This window comes from Glossina fuscipes, unplaced genomic scaffold (genome assembly GCF_014805625.2).
Source record: "Glossina fuscipes isolate IAEA_lab_2018 unplaced genomic scaffold, Yale_Gfus_2 1, whole genome shotgun sequence".
Taxonomy (NCBI): Eukaryota; Metazoa; Arthropoda; class Insecta; order Diptera; family Glossinidae; genus Glossina; species Glossina fuscipes.
Genome location: NW_023998415.1, coordinates 23,331,627 through 23,354,712, shown reverse-complemented (window position 1 = coordinate 23,354,712; position 23,086 = coordinate 23,331,627). Strand labels below are relative to the sequence as shown.

Genomic DNA, 23,086 nt, shown 5'->3' with positions numbered 1-23,086 from the left:
TGTATAAGAAGACAGAAGAAAGAAATGAGAGAAGAAACGTTAACAATAACCGAACCATAAAAAATTAATTAAATAGATAAAAATATCTTCTTTTTTTTCTTTCTCTTTTTTTTTTTTGGATTAATTAATGAGATTTTCAAACTTGACCTTGTAAGTGTTGAAGAAAACTTGTTGTCTTTCGTTGTAAGTTCCAAATCAATGTTTTTTTTTTTTCTTTTTAGTGTGTGTACAAGAGTTTTTAAAAAAAATTTTTTTTTTAAATTTTTTAAAATCAAACAACAATTTCTCTGCAGTATTTATTTATGCGTTTCGTTAGCTATTCGTCATCGTTTTTAAGGTGAATGCATCGCCTATTGCCGTCCATCGTCAGCTGGCTCTGATTAGCTGCTGCTGATTGAAAGCGAGTGATTTGGTTGTTTTGTTTGCTATATTGCCGCCTGTTGTTGCTACATGCTCGGCATAGTTAATCAAGTGCATAATTTTGCATAAAATAATACGCCTTTCCTTTTATACATTCGAAAGCGTTTCGCATTACTTTGCACTCGAACATATTTGAACAAAACACAATCTTTAAGCGCCACTACAAGTTAAGGGTTGTAGATGCCATAAAATTTCATTTTTACTACTAATTGAATATATTTAACATATGTTTTATTATTATTATTATTATTATTATTTTATTTTATTTTTTTTTTTTGTTTTTCGAATGTTTATTTTTCTTTCAAAAAACAAAATAAATAAATTAACTTATATGTAGAAAACTTTGGTTCGACCAGTCGATTAAGCTACGCTTTCAATTTTCGTAAATAATAGCGTTGGTATAAAATAAAAGAAATAATAAAAAATATGTATTAAAAAGTTTTAAGAAAATGAAAATAAATTAATTACCAAATAAATTAAGCTTTAAATAAAATGAACTTAAGGCGAGAGAAAAAAAGAAAAAAAATAAAACAAATAATGAACTCGTTATAGTCTAGTTGGTTTGACTATTGGCAGACATGCCACTATCATATTACTCGAAATTTTTGTACCAAGTTTCTTTTTGAACTGATTATTTCCCAATTTGCCTTGTCCACCAAACTTTAGTAAAATATATTAAAATATGATAAAAGTGTACTAAGCAAAAAAGACAAGTGAGGATATCATTGTTTCTACTAAGAAAAAAAAAAAAAAAATAATAATAATTCTGCAAAAAAAATTAAAGTCTGAAATTACACTGTCATATTTGTTCTGATTTGTGGGTAGAGAACGCAATTTTTTTGCTTTAGTGTTTTCAGTTTATATTGCGCTACAGGGCGTGGTCCTGCATGCAAAAACATGGCAGCGTTTTTGCTAATATTGGAGACGATATATTATGTTTTGCGACTGGAGGAATATTTCTCATAGAAAGGCGCACAGATGGACGGACGGGAATGCTTTGATGAATTTGATCAGAATTTGATGCGGATCAAGCAACTTCCATCCGGAGGCTGTCAACATTTTGACAAATGAAAAGATATCTCCAGCCTCCCGTTCGTAAAAATAAAGGGACAAAGAAGTGGAGAACTTATTGATATGATTTAACGATGCGTTTAGTTAGCTAATTGCAAAGTACACGAAATTGACCGGCTATATTCTCTTAGCTTCACTGATCTTAGATTCTGGCGGATTCTTCGCTCTAGCTGTCACTGCTAATTATATAACATCAGAATGGTTAAAGTATTCTTTTTGTCTTGTCGCCGTTCGACCCATTTTGAATTGAATGTCAACTTTTACCGAGTACTGTTTTATAACTTTATGTGGCAATACTCAACACTCAATACAGACGCATGGCCAGGTAAACAGCACACACTTTATTGTATATAATAGGTGTGTCAATAAGTTCTCTGCGTTTAAATTGGTTTCCTTATAATACGTACCTGACGCGTTCATTTCTTACGAAATCTTAGATATAGATAACTTTGACATTTGTGCTTATACGATATAAATTTCAGTTGCTCAGTGCATATCAAAGCGTAACGAGACGAATGCCAACAAGCCGCAAATGTAAAGATTTATTAAAAGTTTAGCAAAAAAAAAAAAAAAAAAAAAACAAATATAATTTTACTTTAATATATATATATATATATATATATATAAAATAATTAATTGAAACAAAAAAAAAAACAGAAAAATCTTAAAATGTTGATAATTGCTTGGACAAAACGATACCACAATATTCCTCATCCAAAAAAAAAAAAATAACAAAATCTGTGATATATTACAACAATTGTTAATCGTGATGCAATATTTCGAATCATCAGACACCGCTTAATATGCGCGATCTCATTTTCGTTTCTCATTTCCTTTGATATATTGTACTAAAATATCCTTGATATTGTCCCCAAAATCATCACGGCTTTGAAATCTGTTTTGATCATTCTGCATATTGGTAAGATTTTATAAATCTTCATTGAAGTTAAGATGGAAGCTATAAGATCAATTCTAGAAACAATATTATATACATTAATCGATGTGATTAAACGTGTTTTTTTTTTTCTTACTTCCTATCTAAACTTTCAAGTTCACGCATTAGCTAAGAATTTCTTTCACGAACGAGCGGTAGTATGTAGCATGTGAAAAAGAGAACGTAAACTATGCATCAGCTAGCTCTTGTCACGGTGACTCATTCTCGCCTCAAGATTGCCAAGATTTTGGTAGACCGATTACATGACATTTCCTTTCAAAAGAAAAATCAAATTTATAAAGACAAAGAGATACCTTTCGCTGATATAAAGTACAAGTACGGAATGACACGGAAAAAAATTGAAAGTAATTATATAAAAATTAATCTGGCCCAAATTTAAACCATTATTAACTCGAACTGAGAGAGTCTTTGTAAGGAATTTTTATACGATAAATGCATACGCGGTACAGTTTATCGTTGTATGGTATAACATTTATCATTACCTTGTACGTATTTTGGCGGGCAGATGTATTGTTTGTAATCCATATGGTCAAGTTAGGAAAATATATATATATATATATATATATAAATAAATATATAAAAAAGCAAGTATTTGTTGGCGCGTCACAATGGTGATGAATAGTTGTTATTGTCGCGCACTTAAGTCCGTCTGTCTGTAAATAAATTGGTAACAAAACTGTCAGCGTGTAATAGCGTTCCCTACATGCACACTATCGTTAATATTGTTTAAGAGTTTTTTTTTTTTTTTTTTTTATTGGTCAATAGTGCTCACACTCCTCTCGTGCCTATTATACTCGTACATGTTGCATTCATATGTTGATATGTATATATGCACTGCGTTGCAAGTTACTTTGTTCTTTTTCTAAACTAATCTGAACGTAAACCCTTTGCTCTCTCTCCAATCGTATTTTAAACCACTTTTCTTGTTCATGTATATACTTTTATTGTTGTTCTTCGTTCATTCCGTTTTACCTCTTTCTCGTGCACTTAATCATTAAATTGAAAGACGTTTAGGTTTAAGAGTTATTTGAACTTTTAAGCGCGTGTGCTTCTGTTTTAAATGCAATACCTTTCCATCGTCATCAGTTTATTTCGTATTGCGAGTATTTTTTAAAAGTTTTCTTTTTTTAGGATCTATTTATATTGATTTTGTCAAAACGTTTGCAATGTCTAGAAATCCATAAAGCATGTATAGTCTTTATCAGCATCAAATTCTTAAACGACTTAAGCATGTCCGTCTGTCCGTCGGTTGTAAACAGTCTCTTGACCGTAAAAATGAAGCTATCTATCGACTAGAAATTAGCATAAACATTAGAATTTCGTGCACGCAAGTTATTAAAGAAAATTGGGCAAATCGGTCGAAGAACACGTTCACCGTACCAAATTGAAAAACTGAGAACATCTCTATTTTTCAAAGAGAATAAAAAACTGTTTTTTTGCTTATTACTCATAAACTATACTAGATAAATGTACAAATGTGTTTGAGCATATTCTATGGATGATGCTGGGGTGCCTGTACAAACATGGAAAAATTGCCCCAGCCTACCCAATATTGTAGTGTATCGAAATTAAATTTTTTTTTCGATAATTTTATAATGCGCAGAAATAAGCTTCAAAAACGCCATCAAATATATAAGTTCTTGGCCATTTTCATATTTGGACTGCACCTAAGCAAGTCCGTCTGTTTGTTTGTTCATATGTCCGATGGACCGACTGTGTTGTATCTCCACTTAGCGAAAATTAAGATATAGGCAACAAATTTGCAAAATAATTTGAAAATGATCCAAAAGCGGCCTACACCGCCCATTAGCCGATGCGAAAAAAATTTGTAGTTTTTTCAAGCTGTAGTTCTTTTATTTTTTTAGGATAACGGTGATGGGCATAAAAGATTCGGTCACGACCGAATATAAATTTCTTACTTGTTTTTTTTTTTTAGTTTTGTTTTATTAGAAAAAATTTTTTTTTTAAATCGCTGTTTTTGACACTTTTTGTCGCAAAGGTTTCCTGAGATAAAATTTTAAAATTTATTGAAGGGGAAAAGTTAGTTGCCTTGTGAGTAGGCATCTTGAAAGAAGAAAATATAATATCAATAAAATATTTAGTTTTATTAAAGCGACTAGAGTAACTAACCATCCACCAGCCTACCTTTACAAAAAAAAAAAAAAAAAACCAGAGACGATAATCTTGGTTGCTAGTGCTCATCCTACTTTTCGTAGAATTTATTTCTTTGGTGTAAATAAATTATAACATTACAAAATTAAAAGTAATTTTTTATAATTTATTTAAGAAATCAAAACAATCTTTTTATATATGTTATAAATGCAGCAGATCTCGCGAGCAAATAATTTTTTTTTTCTTTTTTTTTAGCAACTCACTCGTTAACCATATCGTTAGCCGTTAACGTATATAAATACTCAACAGACTGAGCTTTATTCGCCTTTTCTATAAAAAAAAGTGTATTCATTAATGAATCCGAAGTGTTTCACTATTTGACTCGGCGAAGAAGTTAGGTACATCAATGTTAGTTCGGTCAGTTCGGTCAGGAAAACATAATTTCGATAGAAAGGCGAGTAAGAAGTTCTATGAGTTAGCCTGTGAATATAAAAACTTGCTATCTAAACGTTCGCCAAATTCACGTTCAATATGCGCTGCGCAAATGGTCGCAATCGATTTGCTAATACGTCCGTAATGAATGAAAAATTTCTAATTCCAACTAATGTCAAATTTACTCTAATGCATATTAGCACGTTCTTTACCCAGTCACATATAATTTCTAGATAAGTTTTTCAAAAAAATATGCATCGAAAGTTCGGATCGAAAGTTATAGACGAAAGTTTTGAAAAATTGTTAATGTTTTCCAAATTTGTTTCAGTTTCGTTGCTGTAGGTCTAGTGTTGAATAGTACACGTTTTTCTTTTCCCTTAGTTTAACAAATGTTTTCTTGCGCGTTTTTTTTTGTTTTTCTTTTTTTTTTTTTTTGCAAGCTCAGCTAACGTAGGTGAAGTCGCACCCGTGGGAGGTAGATTAGGAGAAAGAATCAAAATTTCACTTAGGATTGCTTAGCAGCAGAATGTAGATCATGGAATGATGCGTGCAGTTAATAAAAGTAAGTTTGTTCAGAATTCATAGGGAATTGGATTTACATTTTGTATTAATTGTAACACACAGGAACACACACACACACACACACACACACACACACACATAGCCTGATAGCGATACACAAATACATTTTAATGCATTCATAAAATTTTTTTGCTCTTTCTCTCTTTCTGCGCACAGTCATTAAGTCAAGCATTAAATTGGCGTTGTTGTCATTTTATGATTGTATATGAAAAGCAAAGGCGAAACCTTAACAGCTTTTGTTATAACACGTTTTTATAAACTTAAACAAGAAAATAAGAAACAGCTTTAATTCAATTTTGACTTAATCTTTTCATACCCACACACTGAGACCGCTACGACACTTTAGGAAATATTCTGGTAATAAACTATATAACGATAAGACTTTTTCTTTATTTTTTCCTTGTGAAATGTAGAATTTTTCATCAAAAATATATGATGATAACAGTCAAAATATAACATACTAACTATACCAAAAGTAGGTATATAGATTTATTATATATTCACATATTGATAATAATTGAAAAATCTAGGAGGTGATGTAAATCTCAACTTGAGATGATATTTTTCGGTCACAGTTTTGCGGTCCTAATTATAGTTTAAAACAAACGAATGATGTACGCTTAGAAGACGTATACCCATACGTTTCAAACATTTGACAAAGGTAATATACTAACTATTCGTAGTTATGCTGGCAAAATAACGGAAACGTATGTGTTGATATATACCTATGCGTCATTTTTTACATATATTTAAACTTCATTTTATTACATCACGTTTTTTTTTTTTGTTGACTTCCGGTGCGTAGCAGTCAAGGCTTTATATTCGTAGCTTCTTGTTGCACGCATTGAAATTTAAACTTACAAAATAATTAAGCTTAAGTTTAACCGGCCTTTTTAAATAGTTTTTACTGAATTTTATCACGAATCCAAGACATCGTAATGCATAAACACATCCGAATTGATTCATAGCGACAATCGCCTGCAGAACATATTGTTACGTAAATCACACCATTTGATAAAATGAGTCTGAGTTTGAGTTTGAAAATTCTCCAATTTTCTAGCAAATGCAGTTCTCAAAGTAAAGTAAAAATCAAATACAGATTCATGATGGTTCACTTGCCGAAGCAGCGGGCGACTATCGGTAAGATTAACAATAATACGAAGACCATTTTCCAGGTAATAGGGATTAATACAAAAATATCAGAATGGATTTTTGGTGTTGGCGACTGGTTATTAAAAGGGTATATAGGGAGGGCATTTGCAGGAGGGAACGACAACTGAGTCCACAAAGTTGAATCAAGACGACCATGACACTAGAACTATCGGTGATCTCCACATGCCTATTTCTGCCAAAAGAGATAATTTTGATACCCTTTTCTGCCGTATTGCCGCAGAAGCAAAAATAACCACAAGCATTCCACACAAGCACACAAGCATTCCACAACCAATCAACAAATCCAAGGTTAAAAAATTGTTGTAACCTGTGACCTACGATCCAGATGTTCGTTAGGATTACCACCATGTTCAGTTCGAAAACGGTTATGGTTGAAAAGAGCATAATTTGGAAGAAATTATATTGAATGAACGTTACGGTCTGAGTTTCGATGCAAGTGTTGACGGGGACCGTTTTAAATTTCAATAATAAAAGAGATAAGCCCTGCCTACAAATATATTCGAGGTAGGAGAAAAATAGAGAAAAATGACGAACAAAATTATGACCTATAAGTAATATCATTCTGTAGTCCTTTTGCAAGTTTGTAGGCGATATCTTCAGTTTTATAAACGGGAGAATATTTAGAATAGATTCTACATACTTGGGCGAACGGACAAATGGACAGATGCACGGACAGACTTGCTTGGGTGCATTTCGAATTTAAAATTGGCCAAGAGTTTATATACTTTAGTACATTTTTGTACAAATACTACAATACCGCCCGTTTGCATTTTTATAGATTTATTTACTGTAGTTTATGAGTAACGAGCAAAAAACCAATGCTTTATTATTTTGGAAAGCAGAGATGTCCTCATTTTATGTAGTACTATAGGCCCATTTGTCCTTTGACCGATTTGGCCCATTTTCAATACCAAATCGCTTGCAAGTACTGCCAGATTTGAAGGCGATACCTTTGTCTTTGCGGCCAGGTGAATTTTTACAATAGACTTTAGCTCAAGCTTCCTTCTGGACGCTGCAAACACTTTGACAAAACGAATACCCCATTATCCTTCGGTGATAGGTATAAAAATTTAAAAATTGAGTTTTGTAAATTTTTTTAAAGAAATTAATGTGAATAAGTGTATATATGTATATAAAAGTATGTATTTCTTTTTATTTATATTTAAGACGCTCAATAAGACTGATATTATCGCAAAGTCTTACAGAGCGTCGGTGGTGTAATGGTTAGCATAGTTGCCTTCCAAGCAGTTGACCCGGGTTCGATTCCCGGCCGACGCACGTCTTTTTTTCTTTTTATTTTTTCGTCCAACTAAACTTTTTATATAAAAGCGGCTCTTTGTCTTCATGATCAAGTTATTCAATCAATACTTAGCACGGCTTCACTAATTCACAGTACGTGCACAAACTCTGTAATGTGGGGTGCAAACGAACATATTGAAACTAGCTTACTTTTAAATATATGAAAATGCTTTTACGCATAGAAATTACTTTAATTAAAAAAAAAAAAGAAAGAGCATATGGCTAATAATTAATGCACACATGTCCATATTCGTCGTGTGTTAAACTTTTTGCGCCCGTCTATTATACATTTATATCCATTCTTAAAAGATAAAGATGGCCAGGACTAATTAATTGTATCATTTCCTTTGTAACACGCTTCCATGTAGATACGGTATGTATGAGCTGATTAACCTATGTGAAGTCATGGTCGTATTGTTCTGTCTGTTATCGTAGTTGTTGAAGTGAAAATGGAGACAACGCAAGTTTATGAAAAGGTACATGGGTTCTCAATTTAAGTTTACAGATTAAACTTAAAGTTGCGCATTATATACTCATAAACACGATTACAGTTAAATAATGCCTATGGTATGTTTGCTTTAAGACCTACACTACGCCTTTACTTGCTTCTTATTTAAAATGAAACTCTTACGCAATATCTAAGTACTTGTACTATAGTACATAGTCTTACACATTATTTTTTTTCCTAATCAAAATTTTAACCTGCCAAAAATACATTTTTTACGTTTGGTCAAAGCCCTTTGTGATTTATGCGTTCACTACTGCGTTTAGTATCAAAGATATTCCGTTTGTATGATCTTTTGTCGGCTAAACAACTATAAGTCGTTATCATTTCTTCCGTATTGTCTCTAGCGTGCTCGGTTGCTTTATTTGACCCCCTAAAAATTAAGAAGCCAAAATTTACACAAAGCTCTTCACGATTATCACGCATTCACGGAGCGGTCGCCTGCCATCGAAAGATGAACGTTACTTAATAATACCAAAATATTTTGTAGCAATTCAAAGACCAACCCATAAACTATATACATTATTGATCAATATCAAATTTTGAATTGGTGTAAGCATATCCGTCGGTCCGTCTGTCCGTCAGTGTAATCTCTGTAGTACACCGGCTTTAAATTTGCAAACACTTTGGAAGTTGTTGAAAGCGAATTGGTATTGAAAATGGATCAAGGATATAAAAGCATGCCCCTGCACAACAACATTAACTGATTACATTTTCAACAGCAAAAGAAAATTAAGGTTGTTTGCGATAAAAACTTTTAAAATTGATAGACATCGCCTGCGCCCACTTCATGTTATAAAGTGTCGAAGTTTTATTCTTTTGTGATTTTTTGTATTTTAAGAAAAAAGTGGTGGAGATAAACGAAATTCGCCTACAACCGAATATAATTTATTTATTTATTATATTTATGGATGCATGTGTAAATAAATGTTTTATGATCAAAATTAAAAGAAGAGTTTAATGAAAAAAATCGTTTTTTTCCGAAATGCCAGCTAATAAACAACAGGAGATGGTCTGTGTGCATTGATATCAATTTCGTTTCTATTCAAAGAAAAAAAAAATTACCATTAATGCCGCAGATAGTTGGCAGTTATTGATTTTATGTTTAATTTTTGAGAAAATTTATATTAATTTTTTTTTTCAAATCATTTGCATAAAAGTAAATGCTTTTGTTGTATTAAGAAACATTGAAAAGAGAAATATTAAAAAATAAAAAAATTTTATAATAGTTTTCGACTTGTAGTCGTCGTCAGAAATGCTGTAATGGCGGTGCAAAGAGAGAGTAAACGGTCTTATAATTAATTGCAGAGATTTTGTAGAGATAGTTATATAAGAGAGTGAAAGAAAGAAAAACACACCCTCATCTGTATTCAGACTCATACCGTACAGCCCGTACTATGAGTTGAAAACAGTAGCGGCTTAATTCATGAAAAACTGGTAACAACACAAGTTTTTATTTCGATTAATAGCATTGACTACGGAAAATTTATCGTTTACGTTGTTGTCGTTGTTGTTGTTGTTGTTGTTGCTGTTTTTGTGTATTTTTATAGCAGTTTAATAATTTAAAAATATTTGTTTGCCGTTTGTTTCTTTGGTCTTTCTTTTTTGTTTTTTTAAGTTTTCTTGTTATATGTAATGATGATATTCTTCACCACACATTTCAAACTTTCACTTTCTGACACGAACATACAAAACAAAAACAAAAAAGAAATCAGAAAAAAAATTTCTTTTGCTTAAAATTTTACAACAATTCCTGTTACTGCACCCACACTATTAAATTGGTGTAAATTATATGTATGTATGAGATGAATTTTCATTATTGTATACATAGTTGATGTTGTTGCTTGTCTTCGATTGTGTAGCTAACTATGTTTTACATGAGTTTATTATGTGTCGGTAACGTATCCTTTATTGAATAGCTTAGCATTTGTAATAATTTGTTGTTCAGTTATTGTTGACATTTAACCGTCAATTATATGCAAAAAAAAAAAAAAAAAAAAAAAATAAATAAATAAAAAATAAAAAGAAGTACACTACTAAAGCCATTTTCATCTTATGGCGAATTTTTGCTACCCACCACTCAGTCGCAAGTGAACTGACTAGCGCAGTTCGTTTTCAGGCTTCACCTTCGGGCTTAAAAAAAAGGTAATGTTGCTATATGAGCACGAAATTATAGGTCATTTTTCTTTTCAAATTTATTTACGCTAATGATCAATCAATTTTTTAAAACAGATTTTCTTAGGATGCTTTTTTAATAACAACAACGTATAAAAGTAGTACAGCGGCATAGGAGCTCGCGTGGAAAAAAACTTCTTTCTATAGCATTCGTTTGCCACTATTCCTACAAATCGGAATTTTTACCTAAAGCAAAAAATGAACAAAAAAAAAAAAACATTATTAGCATGAATAGCCGAATAGGTGAAAATCGCGACTATCAAATCAGTATGGTATAGCTTACTTTGATTGTAGTTGTAGTCAGTGTTTAGCCGTCCTCTAGGCTGTGGCCACCACCTCCATATCACATCTTTATTCCTGCTATCTTCTTTCTGACCATCACCGTGTTACACGACGAGAGGGCATCCCCTACGATTGGTTACATTTACAAAAAAAAAAAAAAAGAAACATAATTTAAGGTTTTAATGAATATCTAGGGTGAGGCGTTGAGCTTTTTTAAATGCCGGATCACAAGAAATGGCGGCGAATTTAGGTTAAAAATTTTTGTTTTTGGGCAATGGAAAAAAGGATGGACAATCAGAAATATCCTACGCCCTTTACTGGAGAATGTGCTTATGAAACTCCAGTTAAAATTTGAAATCAATAGATCGGGCACTGAAAGAAGGTTTTAAGTTGATATTTTAAGTAAAGTGACTTCATTTGAAAATTCGAGTTTTTGAGCAAACTAGAGCGTTTGAAAGCCCATTACACATTTTCAATATCATTCTTGAAGCCATCATTTCAGACGAAAAAAATCCTTCTAAGGTAGCATTATCCTGAAGCTAAGATCATCCCGAACGAAATTAAGGTTAAAAGTCAATGCAAGCGAATAGAAAAGTAGTGTAAGAAAACTATTTTGCATAATTTTTCATTAGTTGGCCTCAAAAAGTTCGAAGGCCAAAGACAAAAATATGAAAGATTTGTGTCGGTGTTCTGCGAAGTTGTCTTGGTTTATTTTCCATGGTAGACGTGTCTGCGAACAGATCGTATTCATTATCCAACTCTGTATTTTTAATCGATCGATACGAATATTTGTACCAAATTTCAACTCCCTCGTTCTGCGTTTTTGCTAGTGTGATGATTGCTAAAGTTTACCCCTCCACTTGACGGGTTCCCGTAAATCTAGCATTAAGAGAAAGGTGGTGGATGTAGATGTTTCGGCCGCAGTCGAATATAATTTTCTTATTTGTCTTAATTCCGCTTATAGCCTATATACCTATATACCTATACACCTATATATATAAATCTCAGAAATCGTCAAAAGTAAATTAAAGTTTATCTGAGTTTATAAACACTGAAGTAACCTAAAATATATTAGACAGTCATCTAAAATCTAATGCCAATATTTTAAAGAATTGAATAAATGTTTTAGGCAAACATTTTTCTTTTTAGAAATGCTTCGTATTACTTAACCTAAATCAAAGTTTCTTTGCATAAGTGAAGTATATGCTGGTGGACAAATCGACAGCAAGCATTTGCTTATATTGTTTAAAATATTTTACTTCTTTTTTAAAGTTCACTAAATCTATAGTAGGGGTAAAATTATCTCTTGCAGTCGTCTCAAATTTTTAAACACACAATCATGCATGACTTAAATGATTTTTTTTTTTTTTATTGCTGTAAACGAAGAAACCAAACTTAAGTATAATTGAGTATAGCTTTTAAAAAAATTCCAGCTTGCATTAGCAATACATTGTGAAGAATGAAAACATCGTTTTGCGTTTTTTATTCTTTTCATTTCTTACCTAACGTGTAACAGCTGGTAAAATTATAAATAAAAGGAAGCAACATTTTTTTTTTTTCCTTTGAAACGATGCGTGGGAATGCAGGTGCAAAACAAATAACACACAGGCAACTGACTCTTAGCAAACTAAAAATAATGATAAGAAGCACAAAAGAAAGTAAAAAAAAAAAAAAAAAAGAAGAAATCAATTTAAAAAGCGTATTATACAGCCATGGATGTATTAATAGCTTTTGCTACTACGAGGAAAAGCACAAAAATTTATTATCAGATTTACAAAAATGCAGAAAATGTATCCTTATTTGAGAGCATAGTTTAAACCGAATTACAAAAAAACAAAAAAAAAAAAAAACAAATTTCAATGCTTGAGTACTTAAAGCGAAAAAGTTCAAAAAATAATAATATGATCATTTTAAAGGTATCCGATATCTTTAGACTATGGGAGTAGCACCAACTTTTTCCCTTAAAAAACAAGTTTAGATTAAGTGTGAAAATATGTAAAAATTATATGATTATGTTTTGTCTTGCATTTCGAGAACCGTCTGTTACTGCTTGGCATTTTACACTAACTAAATGCTTCTGACTTGTCGCATTGAACGTCGCATACAGAACTTCCTTAAGGGAGGAAAACGCTGCAGCACCTTAATAAAAAAATTGCTTAAAAATGAAAGAAAACAAACACAAAGTAATACGATGATAATATTGTAAGAATTTGGTAAGGAGGGAAGTTTAAAAAAAAATATTTTTTTTTTTTTTTTTTTTTTTTTTTTTTTTTTTTTTTTTTTTTTGATGGAAGGTAAGGTACTAGTAGAAAGTTCAAAGATGAGAAAGTTGTTAAGCACAAAGCACAAAAAAAAAAAAAAAAAAAATCGTTTTTCGAAATATATTCAAAATTGGCCGGATCGGATCCACTTTTGTGAATTGTCTTTAATGTAAAGAGCTGTGCAAGGAGTGCTGCACCTGTTGCAAGTTAGAATTAAAGAAAAACAAAGAGAAAACGCCTTAAACCCCATATTTACAGCGAAAGGTGTGCGAGAAGACATTTGAAAAATATTGATTTTTGTGCGTTTGGATTGTGTTCGGAAAATCATATCGTTTCCATTTTTGGTCAAAATAAAAGACAATTTTTTTTTTTTTAATAGTGGGAAAATATATTGTTATGAACGGTTGAATTCGGTAAATGTAATCTCTCATCTTTCATATGAATGGTTCTTGGTCGGTTTGCATCAGTTAAGCCTCTTCTCTTGTCTTTGCACCTTATAGAGCGTGCCCTGTCTTCAAGATCCAAATTGTCAGAACGAAATATTGTAAATCAACTTTGTCACGGCTCTTCACTCAATACATCTTCCTCATATATATATTCAAGAATTTTTTGTTTGCTTGAATACCATGGTCACTTTATCGATCGTAAAAAATAAACTATGCTGAATGTTGCCGCCTTGGACTTTACATTGCTGATAAGGCAACAAGCAAAGCTATTTCGTACAATTTAGTGATAAAATTCTTTCCAAAAAAAAAAATTGATCTTCCGAGAAATGTATCATAGTTCCTTGTCTTAATAACTTTCGAAAGTTGAACCTTACCTTAGAGATTTTGGAAACTTCCAATGATATGAAGATCAAGGTATATAGTATTTTAAAATATTTGCATCGACATATTTTTTTTTTTTTTTTTTCTGTGTTTGCAGTTTATATAATCAATTGCAGAGCACACGCACTCCATGCAGACAATGGGAAAAATTTTTAATATTTTAGTGCCAGAGAGTGTTTGTCAGTTGAGAATAAAATCTTTGGACTATATATAACTGAATATTTTTATTAGGACTTTAGTTTAAATTTGTGCTATTTCTACGCCAATGGCTGTAGTTGGCTCAATTCCATTTAATGACCGGAATAGAGAAAAAACAAAAAGGAAAAAACGCATTTGAGGCTCAATCTTGTTTTCAAAAGTCGAAAACATATTAAATGTGCATAGGGGAATGCAGTGCCGATATTGGTCTTCAAAATATAGAGCAGTAGGCTAAATGTGACTTGAAACGTTCTTAGGCGAGTTTATCTGCTTATCTGCTTTGTTTTTTTTTTTAACTAAGTTTATTGCAATATTTTTATGAGCACTGCTATCTAAATTACAGGCAAGATGTGAAAAAATATTCAAATTTGACTAACAAAATCATTTACTAATTGCCTTAACAAAACTCTGTTAATATCGGTTTTAGTTCCACATATAGTAATATAAAAGTGCAAGGGTTTGATTGAATTTAGCTGAAAAACTTGTTCACGCAAATTAGAAAACTTAAGATAATGTTGTAAACATTACTTGAATGCGTTTTAAAATTCAATGTTTCTGCTCCTCCACCCCCCGACAATAAGGAATAAAGTAGAGTAAATGCAAGTCAAGCAATATGAGGACATAACATCGACAAACATTTGTGTTTCTGTTTCCGTGCAACCGTCAGTCATTTTGAATCTCGAAAAGATAGTTGAGAACTGATAACCTATAAATCATTATGATTGACATTGGACTGAAGATTAAGGGTCTGTTAGATAGGTATCCCATTATCGTGAATATAAAATATATAACCTTTACATAACATAATATATTACAATATTGATATGTGCTATGAAATTCTCAACATCTTTATTGTAAAAAGACTTTCTAAAGCTTATGCTTGGGCTATATTGCTATCTTATTTATATGTTCTACTGCCAATTTTGTCATCGTTCTAATGTAAATGGCGCTTGAAAAGCTGAACTTAATCGTCACCCTTATCTTCGAAAATATTCTAATTGGTATAGTGACTAAGCAAACCTACGTAACGGAACTTTCAATTGGTTGAGTAGAATTGAGCGCAGCTAAGTGAAAAGTACTGCATCCGTATCGCACACATTTGGCATGATTTCACTTAAATTACTTAAAGTTGGCATTGAATTCAAAGTTATATAATGTCTTCAAGACAAACAACAACAATAACAATAAAACAAACAATCTTAGAGTACTTACAAAACACCTATGAACACACATGTATGTAATCCAAGCACTCGAAGAAATCATTTCTTATACATACGCGTACGAGTTTGTATTTGTATGCTAATAAACCACAATAAATTGACGAATATATAATTTGTAAAATATTTGCTGGTAACATTATCGTATATTTTTTGTGCTGCTATTGCCTTCGAGGGTAATTAGTATGTAAAAGACGTAAGTTTTCTTTCTAAAAAACTTCCCCATATAACATGACTTGAATATATGCTAAGTGTTCGTTCGTAAAGCAAACGTTCATGTTTTTAACTTACAATCGAGTAACAGGGCGTGTATGCATTACGTAAATTTAAGGCAGGCAAACAGGCGCAAGCAGGCAAGCAAGACACTAACATGTTAACTAACTTGATGTTCGTTCACTGGATGAGTAATGAACAAAACTGAAACTAGAAACCTAATAGGCCAGGTTGGGCTTTGCATATCATTTAGATTGCTTTTCCCATTTAAAGGCAGTTACTTAGTTACTTTATAACCTTAATGTAAAGAAATATCAGAAAAATTATTTATTAAAAACGAAAGAATGAAATCTAAAAAAAAAAAAAAAAAAAGATGGTAAAAAATTAAAGGAAAATTTTAAAAAAATGAGAAAGAAAATTTTTTAAAGAATTAATTTTACGTTCCTCTCTTTCAGCTTCAAAAAAAAAAAAAAAAAAAAAAAAATGAAATAAAATAATAATTTGATACGAAAGCGAACCTTACAAATAAATCTAAGCAGAAATATAGAAATATATTTTGTAGTCTTATTCAAATCATTACTGCCACACGCAACCGTATTAATACCTATTTTGTTATTGCAATAAAAATGAACGTCAATAAATGTGCGGCAGAAAAAAAGTTAATTGCTTTTATCTGTAAACATCATTGTCTTGCAATCAATTCTGTTTGCCATATACATACTTAAACACACATTACTTAAAATAACTTACAATCGAGTACGGCTCGCTTGCTTGCAAAAAAAATAAAAATAAAAATAAAACAAACAAACGACTTTAAAAGCGCAACAAAGCATTTTGGAAAACTGCATCGAAAGCAAGAAAACAAAAAGATAAAACAAAAAAAAAAAAAAAAAAAAATTGAAAAAATAGAAAAAAAAGAGGAACAAATTGAGTAACGAAAGCAACAAAAATGATCGTTAAAATGGATCCAGATGAACTGATTACGTTACGGGTGCAGTATCTTGTCGATACCGATCCACTCGATTGTACGTCAATGTATCCGATACCAACACGCGCTCCTACATATGCCTTTGCAAGTACAATGCCATTAGCCACACAATTGGGTACTATTTTGCGTCTGCTAGGCGCACCGCAAAGGGTAAGCTATCAAAATTTAAAAAAAAAAAATAAATAAATAAAATAAATAAAGAAAAAATCAAATTTTTATATAAAAACAAATGTTTTCTTTTAATTAGGTTTCTTTTTTTTATTTATCAAATCTATAGCAATATTTTTATGAGCATTACCCCCCAACTAAATTACAACGATGGCGTGCAGAAAAATTCAAATTCAAATTCAATTAATAAAAGTCCTCACATTTACCACCAACTACTTTAACTGAGCTTTCTTAACACTCGAACCTTGTTCAGTAGCAGATCCATATCCATACGTAAAAGTGTCAGGCTATCGTTGTTCGTGCAAATTAGAAAATTTGAGATGCCATTGTAAACATTATGTGAACATCTTTTGAACGAGCTCAACAAACGCAAATGTTTCTTTTTCACAGATAATTTTAATAGGTCCCCCTCCACCTTTCTCCTTATCCATCTTGTTGACAAGCCCTATATGGGCAAAAAGAAAGATATTAGAATCATAGTATTAGAGAAGCCCATCGTTAAGTATAAGAAATAAAAAACTATTTTTGAAAAATAATACAAAATAATACAACATTGGCGCGTAATTCAAAATTTAAAAAAAAAATACACCTTCACACACACATTCCCATTTTTAGAAATGAGCAGAAATCAATTGCTTCTCAGGAATAAATCTTATGCCAACGATTATTAATAATTATTAAAGAGTAGAGAGATTTAAAAAGAACCCATCGAGAAAAAACGCACGTATACATCTAGCACAGATGCACACACACACGTTAATGTAGAGCTGTTTTAGCGTCGCAACCATGCAAAAGCTTGGTAGCCGATAATAGTGAAAAAACATACTTTAATTTTCGTATCCTACGAAGATATCAAAATTAGAAGCTAATCTGGACACAACGTAGGTAAAGTGCGCTTATTTTGCTTTATGAAAGTAGAGTTATTAGAGAAATGGTTCGAGGCAAGTAATGTCGGCGAATCGAATAATTTTTTGTTTATTAGAGTTGTCTATATTCGCGGAATAGAATTGGTTACGATATTTGTCCTCGAGTCGTAAATATAAAATGTTTTTCACGCAAAAAAGTCTGCTTTGTCTTTGCCGTTAAGAAAAAAGCGCCAAGATACAGTTTAAACTTATAAAAAAAATACAAACTATGAACTTTAACGTTTATGTCTTCGGCCATTTATGTCACACCTTACATGCCGTTCGTATGCTTTATTTCCGTTTAGAAAAATACTTGAAATAGATTGTAACAACGCTGTCAAATAGGATGAGTATAGTAAACTCAACAGCCTTAAGTTGAATGTTCTTACAACAATTCAAACAATACAAAGTAAGTTTATCCGACTTTAGGGCAAACATTGTATTATGTGGTAGGGTAGGGTGCACGTATGCGGTTAAAAGTAATTATAAGAAGGAAACACAGAGTGTAAATTTACGTTTTTTAAATGAGGATGAGACTAACAAAAGCCGCGTACTTGCATAAGGGGACGAAGAGACAAGCGGGCTCCAACCCTAAATTCCTATGGGCTAAGAGCAGGAGTTACTTTTGAACGGATTCAATTGAATCTGCATAACACGTATAGACAGTAGACCACATAAGGCACACAGAGGCATACTAAAGTATTAATCTAACTAAGCACATGTATAGCTTTTGTGAAATGTAGGGATCGTTAAGCTGTTTGGACCACCTCTTAATGAAACCAAGCGCGGACCGATCTTCATTGAATGATAATTCAATGTGAGCATAGGGTTGAGTAAAACCCCTAAATCGATGAACGGATCAACATTTTCCAATTTTTGTGAATCGATGTGAGAATCAGTAGCGAATGAAGGCTTCCTTGGGAATGAAAGATTTTTACATATCTTTAAATTCATTTTTAACCAAGTTATCTAAGTCGGATTGAAGTAAATCGAAACACGTGACGGAAAATTGTGAATTAGTCTATTAGTCCGTGATTTGAGAGCTATATAAATTTCATGTTTAACTGCAATTTCTCCTCAATGTGTCTGCTAGAAAGTGCCTTATGTGCTGCACCTTCCGAAGAGCATATCACACGTTTACGTGTAGCGAAATAAGAGAGGAAACGGCAAGAAAATATTCACTTTTATTGCCGAATTCATTATCAACCGCACCAAACTTCATTTAAAGAGTTTTCTCACGAACACTGAAAGGTTTTGAAACGTTTTAAGCCGCCTATCGACTCTTGATGAAGTCGCGTTAAGTGATTTTCGCTTGGAAACTGATCTTAAACACAGCTTAAAGACATGTGTTAGTGAATTAAAGAAGCCTAGAAATCGTCATATAAGACATTAAGCTACAACTTTTCAGCAGAGACTCCCCTTAGGGATAACCGGGATGTTTCAAGTAAAACTTTCTTTCAAGCCTGAATTTTTCTCCACATATGTTTTAAAGGAGTCAGGGAGCATTTATTAATTTTTTAATTTAAATTTTCCTCAATTAAGAAACAATTTGAAAGTTTGTAAACACATTTTTTCTTTACACGGACAGACCGACAGATACCCAGTTAAGTCCACTCTTTTGATCAGTATGCAATGTTACGATTCACGCTGGTTAAGCATATCCATATGATGGTAAAGACATCAATATGAATCTTTTTTTTATTTTAGATATTAGTTCCTGGCACTTTTGTTTAAACATGATTTGATGATTTAAGCGATCGCAATTTCTGGAAGACCAAGTCTGCTCCTATTTCCTTAATAACACGCATAATCTCTTTGAATAAAGTGATCGAGGTAATCATGGCTTATTGGAGTAAGCCAATGCTCCAATATAACGTCCGTGGATGAGTCTACAGTTTATTGAAAGTCTCTCTACGAATATTCCTATTAATAATTTAAACTTTAGAATGTTTAGAATGTGGGCGGTGTTGGTAGCCAGATGAGTTATTTACATTATCTCACATATATGTATAGATGTTTGCAGCAAAAATATATTTTGTTATTATATGTACGCATATAAATATAAAGTGCGAGTGGCAGATAATATTAGAAGAATAGAATAAAGAGAAAAAATTAACATACATGCTAGAGACAAATGACAAGTTAAAGAGGAAGAGGAGAAAGGCAGAAGAAAAAAGAAAACATGCATCCAAAGACAACTAATAGTATGGACACTATTCGCGGCGAATTATTATTATTAATTATTGAATGCAATGAACAAATTTTCATTAATTATAAAATATTCTCTACGACGATCCCTTCTCATCTTTCTAGTAATTTTTTAACTTCACGCGCTTATAGAACATTTCGTCCTTATGAGCAGCAAAGTAAAGCAAACGCGATGTAAATTATCAACACGTTGTGTAGAGAATGGTTTATATTTTCGAATTTTTGCAAATTTGCGAGGTAAGCCAGGTGAACGCTGTGTTGAGAAGGCAACATCTCCGCCCATTTACCATTAATCACTAACACACATTGCATTGTGTTAGTTAGAAATATGTATTTCGTTGCAATTTTCCAATTCTGGCCCAATATTTTTGTATTCATATATATTGATTTTGTGGAAACGTTTGCAACACTTTGGAGATAACTTTCGCGATCCTACAAAGTATATATAGATTTTTAGCCAATTATTGATTAGATCGCTCAATAACTTTACGATCACTTCCCATGTAACGACTTATGAGAGAAAAGTTGTAATTTTCAAAAATTTCTCGATCAAAATCGCCAAGGATGGGTCAATTATCTAAACTCTTCTTGTACAACGGTTCCTACGATAATTACTGTGCCTGAATATGGCAAAAAGAGTCCATATTTTTATATTTTATGACGTAATAGTAGTATGTCATGTGAAACTTGACTGTGCACAAAAATTTGAACCTCGTAGGTGCTCTTTCCAAGGATTCAAGGTTAAGGAATGGGGAATCATATAAGACCCAGAACTGTAGAGTGTTTAATGATCGGCTTTGTTCGAGCAAAAACATTAATTTTGCTCTATGTGTGCTTAATGCTTAACACTGCAAATACATTCGGATTTCAAGTTGTAAGTTTACACTTTTCGAGAAGGTCTACGAATACGTCTACGGATTAAGCAAAAAATTAATAAATAATAATTTCGTGAAGTGTGTAGAAGATTTAAGCGAACAATAAATTGCATCTTACTATTTTACGTCTTGTCTTTGTCGTTATTTGAAATAAGTTTTAATTATGAAGGTATGACGTCGATGTCTTGTGTATGTTATTATGTCACTACATGCGCATTGGGCGTTCTCCATATATGTATTTTTTGTCTTCTTTTTCATACATAGACATAAAAGCATAACTAAAATTAAATGAAGTGGAACAACTTTGGGCGATTAGTTTAACGTTTAATTAGGCTTTGCTTTTTTAAATGTTTTATTTTGTCTTCTTTTTCAAGAAATCGTTTACTCTTTCTTGTGCAACATTCTCGTTTTAGAAACAAAAAAAAGAAAAAAAAAAAAAAAAAACACGAAAAAAAAACAAAACGAAACGAAATTAATTAATCGGTAGCTTTTTTCACTTTTACCTGGATTTATTTTTTTATACCCATCATCGAAGAATGCGAGTTATATCTATTTTGTTACAACGTTTGCAACACAGGGCAGAAGAAAGCTTCAGCGACCCGACGACCCGACAAAGCCTCTATATTCTTGATCAGCATTAAATTTTCAAGCGTCTTAAGCACCTGCGTCTGTCCGTCTGCTCAATTGTGTTGCACCTATGGTCAATATTCTCCAAATATCGACAATATAGACGTCTCCTACGAATTTGCAAAAGAAAAGGGATGTGGCCTAAACTCATGTTCGAAAAACATATCTACAACGTTCACACACCTATATTGCAAAAACTTTTGTCATGAAAATAGAAAAAATCAGCCGCACCCGCTCCATGTTATAGAGCGTGAAAATTCAGTTTATTTGCATTTTTTTTTTTTTTTTTTTGTCTCTTTTAGGATAGCGGTGATAGGTATAAAAGATTCGGTCACGACCGAACATAATTTTCGTATTTGTTTGTTTCGTACTCTTTTTTTTTATGCTAATTTAATTGGAACACTTTCAAGAGCAATGAATTTTTTTTTTATGATTTCGTTTGTGTCATGTGAGTCATAAAGTTTTGAAAAATTGTTATTAAGTGATTCTACTGGCGTTTAATAACAACTTCGATCAAGCTTGTCTTGATCAATACGAATATTCGAATTGATTAAACTATGCTCGTTTCGACGCTTGGTTTGATTAGATTGGGTTTGGTCTGCTCTAAAAACTCCAACTAACAAACTTAAAGTTCGACAAGCAAACCTTGAAAGGGAAAAGTGAAACGCGGCCCATGTAGCAGGTCACAGACAACCAAGATCAATCGACAGGCCAACATTTAATAATATATTTTGTAATTTTAATTTATTGCTTACAGGCGATCAACGATCAACGGGCGATTGCATGGCCGTGCATGTTCGTGCGTGTTTCTTATTCTAAATGCTTAGGTTAAGATGGAAAGTCGGACGAGTGAATAAAATATTATGCCATATTGAAAACAAAGTTTTATTGTATTTCGTTGCTGCATCCCGACATTAGTCCGCGATCATACATTTTGCATGAATGACTTTTCGTCATAAATGGAGAATTGCATCAATTCTTGGACAAAATTGATCCACGACTTGAATGCATTTCTATATTAAATAAATGAATGCATTTTAAAATATATTACACTAATGTCCCCATCTTATGCTATTTTTCAAGTGCCCATGCGCGGCCAGCTTTAATTAATTGATAATTTCGCATATACCATTTGTGGTGCAAGGGTACATCAAGCTTGTGTGGACGTACGCGGCCTTCAGAAGGAGTTGGTATAGACCCATTTTTATTAACACCGATTAATCGATCTAAGCTTCTCTGTCCGTATGTCCGTTTGTTTTTCCTCTCTTCGCTATTGTGACTTATAGCACAATTTTTGGGATATTTTAATGAAATTTTGTACACCGACATGTTTCCCTCCAGGAGCCTCCCACTTTTCTCTTAAGCCTTACGATAAATAAAAATGCCAAAATTCTAAAAGACATTCAAAAAAATATTCTAAAATTATCAAATGATTATAAGGAGTTAAGTCCTCTTTGAAGTTTGATACTTTGAAAACAAACGTGAGAGTAGTTGTTTTCAAAAGTTGAGCTATACATCTTAACTATTATGACCTTAAGAATGCTAATCAAAACAAGTGAATGACCGGATGGACGGATGTAGATACATAACAAA

General features: G+C 32.2%; 1 protein-coding gene and 1 non-coding gene across 2 annotated transcripts in view; both read left to right on the top strand.

The window, feature by feature from the left end:
- LOC119632547 overlaps nucleotides 1-23,086 on the top strand; it is a 104,352-nt gene that overhangs the window by 53,775 nt on the left and 27,491 nt on the right. The window lies entirely within an intron of this gene.
- On the top strand, nucleotides 7,952-8,023 carry Trnag-ucc. Its single transcript has one exon. It is a non-coding gene; the product is annotated as a tRNA-Gly (tRNA).